Source organism: Schistocerca cancellata, chromosome 4 (assembly GCF_023864275.1).
Source record: "Schistocerca cancellata isolate TAMUIC-IGC-003103 chromosome 4, iqSchCanc2.1, whole genome shotgun sequence".
In the NCBI taxonomy this organism is placed as follows: domain Eukaryota; kingdom Metazoa; phylum Arthropoda; class Insecta; order Orthoptera; family Acrididae; genus Schistocerca; species Schistocerca cancellata.
In genome coordinates, this window is record NC_064629.1 from 692,660,376 (window position 1) to 692,672,273 (window position 11,898).

Consider the following 11,898-nt stretch of genomic DNA (forward strand, 5'->3'; position numbering starts at 1 on the left):
ATTCGCAAATAGAGTGAGGGAAAAAAAGATAGCCTATATGCCTCCATATGAGCCCTAATTTCTCATATTTTATCTTTGTGGTTATTACACGTAATATATCTTGGTGGCAGTAGAATCGTTTGGCAGTCAACTTCTAATGCTGGTTCGCAAAATTTTCTCAATAGTGTTTCTCAATAGTGTTTCTCAAAAAGAACGTCGTTTTCCCTTCAAGGATTCCCATGTGAGTTCTCGAAGCATCTCCGTAACACTTATGTGTTGTTCCAACCTACTGGTTACAAACCTAGTAGTCCACCTTTGAATTGCTTCGATGATTCCCTTCAATCCGACCTAGTATGGATCCCAAACACTCGAGCAGCACTCAAGAATAGGTCGCACCAGCGTCCTATATGCTGTCTCCTTTACAGGTGAACCAGTCTTTCCTAAAATTCTCCCAATCAACTGAAGTCCACCGTTCGCTTTCCCTACCACAGTTCTCATATGCTTGTTCCGCCTCATATCACTTTGCAACGTTACCCCCAGATATTTAAATGACTTGACTTGTTTCAAACTGGTTATCAGTAATACTGTATCCAAACATTACAGGTTTGATTTTCCTACTCATCCGCATTAACTTACGTTTTTTCCATATTTAGGGCTAGCTGCCATTCATCACACCAACTGGAAATGTTGTCTAAGTCGTCTTGTATCTTCCTACGGTCACCCAACTTCGATACCCTACTATATACCACGGCATTATCAGGAAACAACCGCAGGCTGCTGCCCACCCTGTCCTCCAAACCGTTTACGTATTTGTAGAACCACAGCGGTCCTATCACATTTCCCTGGGGAACTCCTGACGATATCCTTGGCTCTGGTGAACACTCGTCATCGAGGATAACATACGGGGTTCTATTTTTTAAGAACCCTTTGATCAACTCACATATCTGTGAACTTATTCCATATGCTCGTACCTTCGTTAACAGTCTTCAATGGGGCACCGTGTCAATGCTTTTCAGAAATCTGGAAATATGGAATCTGCCTGTTGCCCTTCATCCATAGTACTCAGTATATCATGTGAGAAAAGGGCAAGCCGAGGTTCGTGTGAGCGATGCTTTCCAAAACCAAGCTGATTCGTGGACATAAGCTTGTCAGTGTCAAGAAAGTTTATTATATTCGAACTGGGAATATGTTCAAGGATTTTGCAGCAAACCGAAGACAATACAGATGTTTGTGGAATATTTACTGATTAAGTCCATGTGCCTGAGTCACTTGGGGGAATGTCTCTGCCTGGGTTGTGAATGGCATCTGCAAGCAGTTGGTGATCAATAAAGATGGTAAACGCACGCACTTCTATATCATCATAGAAGTGCCTGACGACTGTTACGAGCTCACAATCGAAAACTGACCACTTGCAGTGAGAAGACGATAGCTTTTTGGAGCAAAATCTGAGGGGCTCGGTGGAATCGCTGATGTGCTGCTGCAGGACCGCGTCTATTGATGTATCACTCGCGTCTGCAGTGGCTGAAATGAGTGCGTTGGGTACCGGATGTGTCAGTGTAACAGTGTGGACTAGAGCCATCTTCAGAGCATCGAAAGAATGGATCACTTCATCTATCCAGGGTTCCGTTCTTGTGCTGGAGCTGTTTTTTGCCGGGCAGAGCGTCGGTAAATAAGTCCCGGATGTGGGCAATTAGCGACTACAAATGAACTCGATGTGGTCTAATGCCTTCAGAAAAATCAGTATTGTTTAGTAAAGTAGCTCTGTTACAAGTTAGTTGTGACTTTTCATGATTTATTTCAACGTCATTGTCATGGAATGTGGCCTGGACTTGGGCCAGATGCTGTTTGTGTTCCTAGACCGAGGGGTAAAACGTCATAGATGCAGGCAGATGAAAATGGCAGGATGAACAATAAAGAGTCAATAAATCATTTTCAACTCAAGGCCACATTCATGAGTCAGTAAGGCATGAAACAGTACTCAAAAAATCCGAAAGGGGTGATGAGTGTTGTCTTAGGTCTGTCGTCTTTGAACATGGGAATTTGATGATAAGCTTTGCAGCAGTCAAGTACACTGAACAATCATGCACCATTGAGTAGTTGGGCGAAATCCTGTATCTGCAGGATCAGGTAGTTGTCCATTATAGTGCAAGTGTTCAGAGCTGTGTAGTCCCTACACAAACGAAACGAACCATCTCTTTTGAGGACGAGATGATGAGGGAAGATCAGTTGATGTCAGAGCAGTGGGTAATACTTATGTCTAGCAGCTCTTTGGCAGCGTTTTTCATGTGATGCAGTTTTTTAGAACTGAGGCAGCAACCCTTATGGCGTAAAGGTGGCCCTCCATAGTACTGATTTTGTGACAAGTACTGTCAGTAAAACCTGCTGTGTGCACATCATGCATACTCGCGGAAGTAGTGGTACAGTCAAGATGTGAGAGGGTAATGCAGTGGAGAACAACACTGAGAAGTGAAGTGCCGCTGGCCCTAGAGTCCTGTAGAAGTGGTGGCACCAGAAGGGGTGAGGGCATGACTGCAGGCGTGTGACTGTACACAGTTGCTATGTTTTGGTAAAATGGTGCAGCTTGTGATGAAATCGCAACAGTTGCTTGGCTGCTGCATCAATCAATTGACAAAATTTATCACTGTGTGCTTGTACAGGGTTGGATGTGTAGCACTTGATCATAATCTCTTCTATTGATGTGGTGAGATGAGCTGTCAGTGTAGAGCACTTGGAGAGAGAGCGAAGGAGAGAGTTATGTGTGTGTGTAATAGATTGGTTGTGGGACCAAACCAGCGCAGAATGCGAGAGCTGGATGTGTGGTGGAATAAAGAGGTAAATTGAATGTTTGGTGACAAACCAAAATGTTACCGAAAGTCCATACCAAGCACATGTTCTTCAACACTGGTGATGTGGAATGTCTAGATAAAAACCAGACGAAGAGCAACGTGCCTTGAAGGTCTGCTGTGAAGAGTAAATTGGTGTTAGACTTGTTAGCTGCACATAATGTGTGCTTGGTTGGGGATGTGTGAGCAGGTGATAATACGATTATGGTGATGCTAGCCTCTGCACCCATATCGATCAGGAATCTTAAATTCATTGTGTAATCCAATAAGCAGAGGCATCCACCTGGGGTGGAGTCGGCGTTTTCTGACTTGCATAATAAGGCACGGTGTGTGATCGTCACGGACTGGGGTGCCTGAGCCAGTCTGCAGGCAGAATTTAGGTCCGCTAAGGAGGTGCAGCAGTCCCATGCTGCATCTGCAAACATATTGTCTAAATTACAGAGAGGGTACTTGGGATGGGGAGTGCTCTGTACTGCGTGCACGCCATCTGCTGAGATCCGTGTGGAGTCAGCAAAGTATTTGGGTGTGCCTTCAGCGTGTAAGGAGTGAGCAGTTGGTCATCTGGCACTTTCAGAGCCACTGGGATGAGGTGTCGATGTGGAAATCGCTCGTGACAGCAGCGAAGAGATACGTAGAGAAGGTACATTTATTCTGACATGAATCAAGTAATAGTTATTAATAAGTATTTGCTAACAAAAATTGCCTTCTGCCAATCAGACATTACAAGGAGTGTACAAGTCATAAACAATATCTTTCAATAATTCTACAATGCTAGGAAACGTTGATATTAATAAATAAATGAATAACTTTGGTGTAACCAAAGATGTACAATCTTATATGAACTATACTGACTGTATTCTCAACTTACAGACTGTGTGCCATAGTCAGCAGTCGTCGATAGGATGCCTTTTGATCTAGTCATGCTGTGGACCATGCTCTCATACTGTAAATAGTTAGCTACTAATCACTGAGAACAAGTTCATTTTACAGTGTTTTATTAAACAGATGTAATGGCATCCAGTGTAAAAATCATTTTCACAAGAAAAAACTTCTTCCCATTTGATTATGTAAAACATAGGCAGTAGTATTGCACTTTCAGAATCCGATGGCGCTGCTACGGCTCGCAAAGGGGACATAAAATTACGAGAGCATCTCTACATAACAGGTTGTAAGAATTCCTATGCGGCAGCTTACCAAGTCAGTTCAAGGATAGAGTGGCTTAATTATCACAAAACTTGGGTGAGAAAGCATGGCTAGTTATACCGTATGCCCCTTATGCCACACCATCTATGGACTCACTGGCTAAACTGGGACATTTCTGGAGGTGTAGTACGACTGGGGGTTTCTTGCAAGTAGTGGCTGATGGCGACAATGGATCCAGTGCAGGTAGTGTGCAGAGGCTGCCTCCAGGTGGTTGTATGTCCTCCTGGTGTACTGCATGTGCTCACGTGCGACCCCTGCTGCCTGTGTGAGCTGGAGGTAGCCAAGGGTGGGTGGTCACAGTTGACAACTTTATTCTTTGAGAGGACATTGAGGTAAGCGAGAAGGTATGTGTCAAAGAATGCTATAGGCTTGATGTGCAAAACGAAGCTTGGTCTCCAAGGGCTCATAAATGTGTGATAGGAGGTGTAGCTGCAATTCATATGGTAGTTTGACCAACCACAGAGTCTGTAGTGTAATATCAGGCATAAAATTTGCATCTACCTTAGCTCATAGATGGTGCCAGAGTCTGATAATCAAGGATTTCTTCATGAATGATGTGATGAATAACCTCAGCTGGTGGGTGTGAATGGCGTTTGCTGATAGTAGTTTTAGCACCATAGTACTTATGATCAGTAGGCAGACAGAGGACTACATCACTGATGAAATCAGTGTGTTCATGCAAGTGACCGACATGGCAAATGAAACATGAATCATCATCTGTGATGGTATGGATGTTGAGGAAGTTGTCAATTAAAGCAAACCAAGTCTTGGTATTGTCTTTCAGTGGAGGGAATTTTGGGAATCTGCCAGTCAGAACCTGTTTTGCCGACATAGGCTGAGCTGTGGTCAGCAAAATCAATATTGAATACTGCAAATGGAGATTGATGTTGCAGAGCTGTGTAGCCCAAAATCACTGTGTGTGTGTGGGGGGGGGGGGGGGGCGAGATGATCACACATAATGCGCGACACAGCAGGCACGAGGGTGTGGTTAACCAACGTGACAGAGATGACCGTGGTCATTGGGTGCAGTAGTGGTGTGCATTCATTAGGTGAGAGAGCATGGTATGCTGCACTGCTCAAGGCCTCCATATGTCTACAGCGAATAGACATGACATGGAAGACGCAGGAGTGTGGTTGATTGTCGCGGGTGGTACAGCCATGGCTATGAAAACGGTAGAAAACGAATCTGGTGACCATATTGTACACTGAGGTGCATTGTGCGAGTAGTAGTTGACTGTCTGCGATCACTGAACACTATTTGTTATGTATGTTGCATATTCAGACACTTGGCGGTAACATTGGGTCTGAAACACGCATGTTCATGAGACTGTGCAGCTTGTAGAATGGTAAGATTGGCATGACCTTGAGTAGATAATGAGGTTGATGCATGCAGAAGCCGCTAGTGTGTACCTGGGTGGGTTAGGGAGCGCCAATGTGTCACATGTGAAAGTAAATATTTCTGGTCGATTCCAACTGTGGCATGCATTGGCAGGAACACTCGAGCTCCACAATGTGGACATGAGGATAAAACGCAGGAATTGGTACTTAGTACAGTGCATGGTTCATTGTTTATAGTGTTCATCCACCACACAATAAACAGTAGTTAAAATAACTGCAGAGAAAGAAAAACAAGCTCGGAGTCTCCAGTATGGTAACTTCTATCCCCTTGCGGTAGATGAGGCAATTGTAGCACCAACACACATTAACTTATTGAACACAATTTTATTTTCAAATATCAAATACACAAGAACACAGTATGCAAACCAGCCAGAGTGCAAAAACAAAAGTGAAGTCGCCACACGCTTTTCACTAAACTGCTTTATGCAAATTACAGGTTTCTTTAACTTTGAGAAGCCATTGGAATTTTTTCACCCTCTTTTCCTTTAGTTGTTCATTGCCGGGTAAGGAAAATGTCCTGACGGTTTCATTTTGTGATATAGAGTAACATACCTAGACACTTCTAGTGTCTGAAAAAGAATGGTCAGAATTTCTGCTACAATGTAAAAATACACAATTTATAAAATTATTTTTATAGATTTATAATATGTACAATAACTTATGATATAACCTTGAAGCATAATCTGAGTGATTCTTGAACAGACTTATTGACTGTTAAGAAATTACCCTAACCATTTATAATAGCTGTTAAGGTAATATAAAAACAAATATATAACCTTCACATTAGTAGTTTAAATTATACAAAGTTATAAACGAATTAGTCGACTGACATTGAACAAGATGTTTTCTGGGCCAATGACAGTGGTACCGGTAATCTAGAATTTACAAGACTTCATGTACACCTGACGTCATTTTGACGTCACACACTGTATCGAAGATGAAAAGAGTTGTCTACCGACTATCGCGATCGTTGGGTTTACAACACGAGAGACGAATGAAAACACTCACCACAAGTAGAGAGCTAGAGGCTATGCTTTTTGTTTACTGCAAGATGTGTTAACTTCGATGTAACATTGTTTATAAATGTGTAAAGTTCTGCTTTCTTGTGGACTGGGATGTTCATAAGGGAAAGGTTAAAGTTTAGCAAGATTTAATTCCAAAACTTACTGAAAAATTTGTACTAACTGTTTTTCCAAATATGCCTTCATCAACCCAGGAAGTGAGATGACTTACTGATTTACATAAAAAAGGCTGAAGTCAGCCAACATTGAATCCAGTAACGTATATTCAACAGTGTTAATTAAGTTAGCTCAACAAAATAAGAATATTTTTTATAATTCTGAAAACTAGTTTTAGTAGTTGGTCTGTAGTCAGAAAGGGTGAGTAGCCATTCTAACAGATGAATTAAAGCAGCATCTCATTTATCTTATGTCCAATGAGTAAATGCTGTTCCAAAATACTAACACATTCCGGATCTCTCTAAAGCGAGTCACTATTGGTAAAATTTGTTGTAATAAAATGACCAAACTCGTAAAATTGGTGGTTAAAGATGTAATTTAATTGGAAACGTTGGTTTGGAAAAGAAGTGTCCTAAAAGAACCAGCTCATAAATTGTCATTTATACACTTTATAGGTAACTGAGACTAAGTTATCTTTCAATTCTGTTGCAAACATCTTAATTTCTTCTGTTTTTATTCTGAATGGTAATTTGATTTACCAGATTATCAACATGTGAATATTTAGTCGCATTTGCATGTTTCATATTTAATTTGTAAATTATTGATAATGGCAACTACCACCTGAGAGAGAAAGAGAGAGAGAGAGCACGCTGTACCCAATATCGAATATTGGAGAAGGAACATACTTGTATTAACTTAATAAAGAAGTCCCAGAATCATTTAAAAATGCGAAGGCGACAAAAAATTTCGTATATGGCGCTATGCAAACCATCTTCATAGCTGCCCTACAGTTCATAACTCAACGCATATAATAATTATGCCACAATGAAACACCTGAATTCTATCTTTGGTACTGTAACTTAGACCTTAGGAGTGCTTTAACAGTTGATACGTTATTATGTGACGTTTAAGTATAACCAATCGTGCTATTGCCTTGAAACAGCATTCTTTCATGCATGCATGCATGCATGTTACGATATGACATTATGGAATCAAATATGGTGTTTCCCAAGCCCCCAATATCGAATGTTAAAGAAAATTGATAGCAGTTCCTGTAATCTCTGTGATCCTGTGATGTCAAAATGACGTCATGTTTGCACAACGTCTTGTGAACTGTAATTTACCCCGGTGACCATGGACAGAAGTGAATGACGTCACTTGCGTCAAAAGAAAAGTTAATGGAGTAACGCCAACAGATGGCTTTAACTATAGACTTGTGTACATTTCTCTGAGGTCCTGAATGTTACCCAGTCAGCATCAGATGTTGATGCACAACCCCACCACAGCGAGACACAACTCCAGTTATATGTTGCTATCCATCACGGACGTTAGAATAAATAACCTCCTTGCTGTCTATAGACCACAGACATCTACCATCTATGATCACTGCCAACATGTAATAATCTATCTGCACAGTCAGATGTGTGCAAAACTGGAGGTTGGAGTTGGAGGTTTGAGCAAAATGTTTCAAACCTCTGAGCGCAAAACACATCTGCTAATAAATTGTACTATGTGGGCCGGAAATCGGCACAATCGGGGCGTGATGTGTGACTGAATCAGCTTTTCGTTCACTCTAGTGCTTCTCATCTTTGTGTTACACTGAATCCTAAAGCGGCTGATATGCATCACAGCTGTAGAGAGTTTACAGCTGAATTTATTGAAAAAAATATAGAAGTGACACATGTTTGTGGAAAGTTAAGAACAAGATATACAACAACTGAGATAAGCAAGCAGCTGCTTTCAACGATTTAATGTACAAGATAAAACCCGTTAATACTGCAGTAAAAAGGGAAATAGCAATAAAAAAAATTCGTTGTGGACAGTGTACTACAGTGAGTTGAGCAAAGCATCAGAGGCAATCAAATATATAATAGCTGATGAACCAAAATATTTTGACCACTGCCCACTGAGGATAAAGCTCCATCTCCCACTTCTTAATTTCCCGCCATTTATACCTCACCCATTTGGCCTAGAAAAGAGGGGGAAGGGGACGAGACCTGACAGCAATGCAGGCTTTCTTCTCAGTGGTACATCCCCCTAACTGCGGTCGAGTTCCCTGTAGCGTTGGCAGCTTACAAGGTGCCTATTCATTACGCCACCAAGACAACATGTGGTACAGCCTCAACAGATAACCGTTTGATCAGAGCCGTACCAAGGGCGTGACGAGATGGACATCTGCCAAGGCCGCAGGCACACTGCTTGCACAATAACCGACCCAAAAATATAGCAAGAAATGGACCGTTTAAGAATTAACCAGAATATGAGTTCACCTACCCCCAGGGTTCCTATCTCCTCACATGATAAAAAAAAAGCGACGACTACAGAACAGTCGACAATTACAAACATGGTTTATGTGACAACAGTGAGCTTTGATCAGACATCTTCCTCTAACACAAGCACACTCATGTTCAACGAAGTTCTTTCTGCTACTTTGCTATGGCACTGTATGATCTTGGTTCAGCTAGCAGTTGCTGCCCTAATAGCATGCTGGTTGACCGAGGGCTTCCGAATTTTTGGTTTCTGCTGAATGAGAACTGGAGTGAGGCGTGACGATTAAGGAAGCAAGCCAAACAGGGTAAATGTAACTTACTTGCTGCTTTAGCCAGTAAATTTGCTGTTCCCAAGATTCGGTTAGTACGATCTACTGCACAAACAAAAAGGAATTTAAAAATAAGTCATAGGGCTGATCAATAATACTATGGGAATTGTTGCAAAGACTCGGCTCGCGTCGGGACGTCCAAGTGTACATTCACGAGAGGCCTCTAACAATGAGAGAAATAGCAGATATTTAAAAATCAGTATGTATCATTGCAGGTTCTTGACCCATTTTTAATGACTGACTCACTGGTGAACTTGTTAGGATGTTGTCAGTTTTATTTCGAAATTCGCCAAACATTAAAGACAGATTTACCCCTTATTAAAAATTTAGAACAAAAAGAGAGACTGTAACAACTTGACATACCGAGGAATGTATGCCGAAATCTAAATTCTGATGCGGCCACTTTAAGAGAATTTGATTATTTTCTCAAGATGTCGGCGACAAACATTAAATTCAGACAAAAATTCATATGGCCCTATCCTTCCAGGAGCAGGTGTGACATAAAGACGACCGTGTTTCGATGTTTGGAGCCGAGGCAAGCGGGAAAACCCCTGTGGACAAAAAAATCTTCTCTGTTCCAGTGGAGGCTCGTTCTGAGGTGCAACGGAGCAGTGAACCCCACAGAAACATTCACATCTTCGAAAATATTACAGTGCATAACGACTTTAAACTTAATATTGTCCATTACTCGACCTTTGCGACAGATAATTATTAAGTAATGTATATGAACATCCCGGCCAATGTCTACAAGTCATGTTTGAAAGTGGCGATCGGCTCTTACGGGCTCACCTCGGCCTCTGCGCAAAAGCCGATTCTGCACCTCTCTATATCGCATCTTAATGCTGAGTTTGTAGAAAAGGGATGGAGAAGGGGGCTTCTCCTGTCCTGAGAATTGGAGCAACGCTCCAACATATAGGCGCCAGAGCTTCTGCTTCCCCTCCTGCTGTTGGACCTCGACACAACGCGGTTTCTCTTCCTCCCCATTTGTTCCACCAACTTGACACATAAATAGCAGATTTTGAACCTAGTTCATATCTGCACTGTTCTGTAACATTATAATATCTGTTGTGTCATTGTTCTCCGCGAGTAGTTATATTTCTTGAACTGCAATAACAACCAGTTTAGTTAGCAACGATAGGTAGGAGTTTTCTCTTGCTTGTTGCAGTCATGTTACCAGTACTGTGACCAGCTTCCGCAGTCGACCACATGGGAGTATTCGATATGCAGTTGTGAGTTTGAAGACTTGAATCTCATCTGTTCAGCATCTACAGTGTGAAGTTAACTCTTGGATGCATGGTAGGGGTCTTTCAGGCCTGAGAGGGAATTAATAATCCCTTTAATCATATGACAATCATATATAATGGCACTCTATTTTATGTAATCCTTATAATACGTCTAGGATTAAGAAACATCATAAAATTACAAATACAGGGTGACGCAGGGTAACGGGAAATTTTGAATGTTACAGTTGGCAGCACTGTAGCGCCAGCAGATGTTCGAAACTTTGCACAATTGATGTGAACGCATTGCCATTTAGTAGTGATGGGCTAAACTGCGATTTTCCGATATCAGTGGTTTCTGTGAATGCTACTTTTCAGTATCTGTTATTCTTATCTGTGATTTGTCGCAGTTAAGAGTCGCAGTTAAGGAACATAGGTCGTGTATCCCTCCGCCACTGCTATTTCTGCGATTTCTGCTACTTCTGCGATTTCTGCTACTTCTGCGATTTCTGTGACTTCTGCTACTTCTGCGATTTCAGTGATTTCTGCGACTTACCACCGTATGAAAAAGTTACATCTGTCAACACAGAAAATTGCATCTCAACAAACCTGTAATTGGCAAGTATGTTTTACGTTTTTTCTTCCGTTGGCTTTAATTTTGTATTAAAGAAATAACTGTGAAAATATTAATAGTGTAATTAATATGTAAGTAGCCGTACAGTACCGTAATAGTTCGTATTTAGCAAATGAATTCTAACATATTGTTACGTTCACAGGTACCTGAACTACATTTCAGTCACTCAGTAAAGTGATAACTCAAAATATCATTGTCAACAGATCTGAAGAAATTGCCACTGCGTCTTTAGACCGTTTTCGTCAGACGAGAGGTTAGTTGCTAAGCGTTTCGATGGACTTAATTACTTCAGTGAGATCGTTCTTGCGAATGTGATATTCATTATAGCAAATATTAGCAATCTACTCTGTCAATTATATTGCTAGTAATTAATGACAGCAAAAATTGTTTAATAATCCTTGTGTTTTTGCAGACACAGTTCTGACTCTGATTACTGGTTGCTGTACGTATCTATCCACATCAAGGCTGTTTTTGAGAGAGACTCGTGAAGATTCAAGACAGCTCTTAGAGGATTTGCAGTTTAAAAGTGAAATAATTGTGAAATAAGTGTGTGAATGATTAAACTGTGTTTTATTGAAGTTGTTGTGCGATTTTAAAGGAATAATAAATGTCAAATACAGTGAGTGAATAATAAAAATCTCATTTTCCACATGTTTAAGCCGTCCTATACCCATAATTTTCCGCCACTTACTTATTGGTAAACACTTGTTGGAGAGTGACATGCCGCCCCCCCCTCCCCCTTTCTCCACAATCTTGGTGTGACACTGACCTGTAACATATCTCGAAGTCTACAATATGCATTTTGAGGCTGTTGATATGAAAGTGGGAAGTACAGATCTTCCAG

At 41.2% G+C, this 11,898-nt stretch overlaps 1 long non-coding RNA gene across 1 annotated transcript; it reads left to right on the forward strand.

Annotated features, from left to right (window-relative positions):
• The first annotated feature begins 10,958 nt into the window (after positions 1-10,958).
• On the forward strand, positions 10,959-11,696 carry LOC126185188 (uncharacterized). The gene is made up of 3 exons (XR_007536980.1): positions 10,959-11,042; positions 11,197-11,307; positions 11,467-11,696. It is a non-coding gene; the product is annotated as an uncharacterized LOC126185188 (long non-coding RNA).
• The last annotated feature ends 202 nt before the right edge of the window (positions 11,697-11,898 follow it).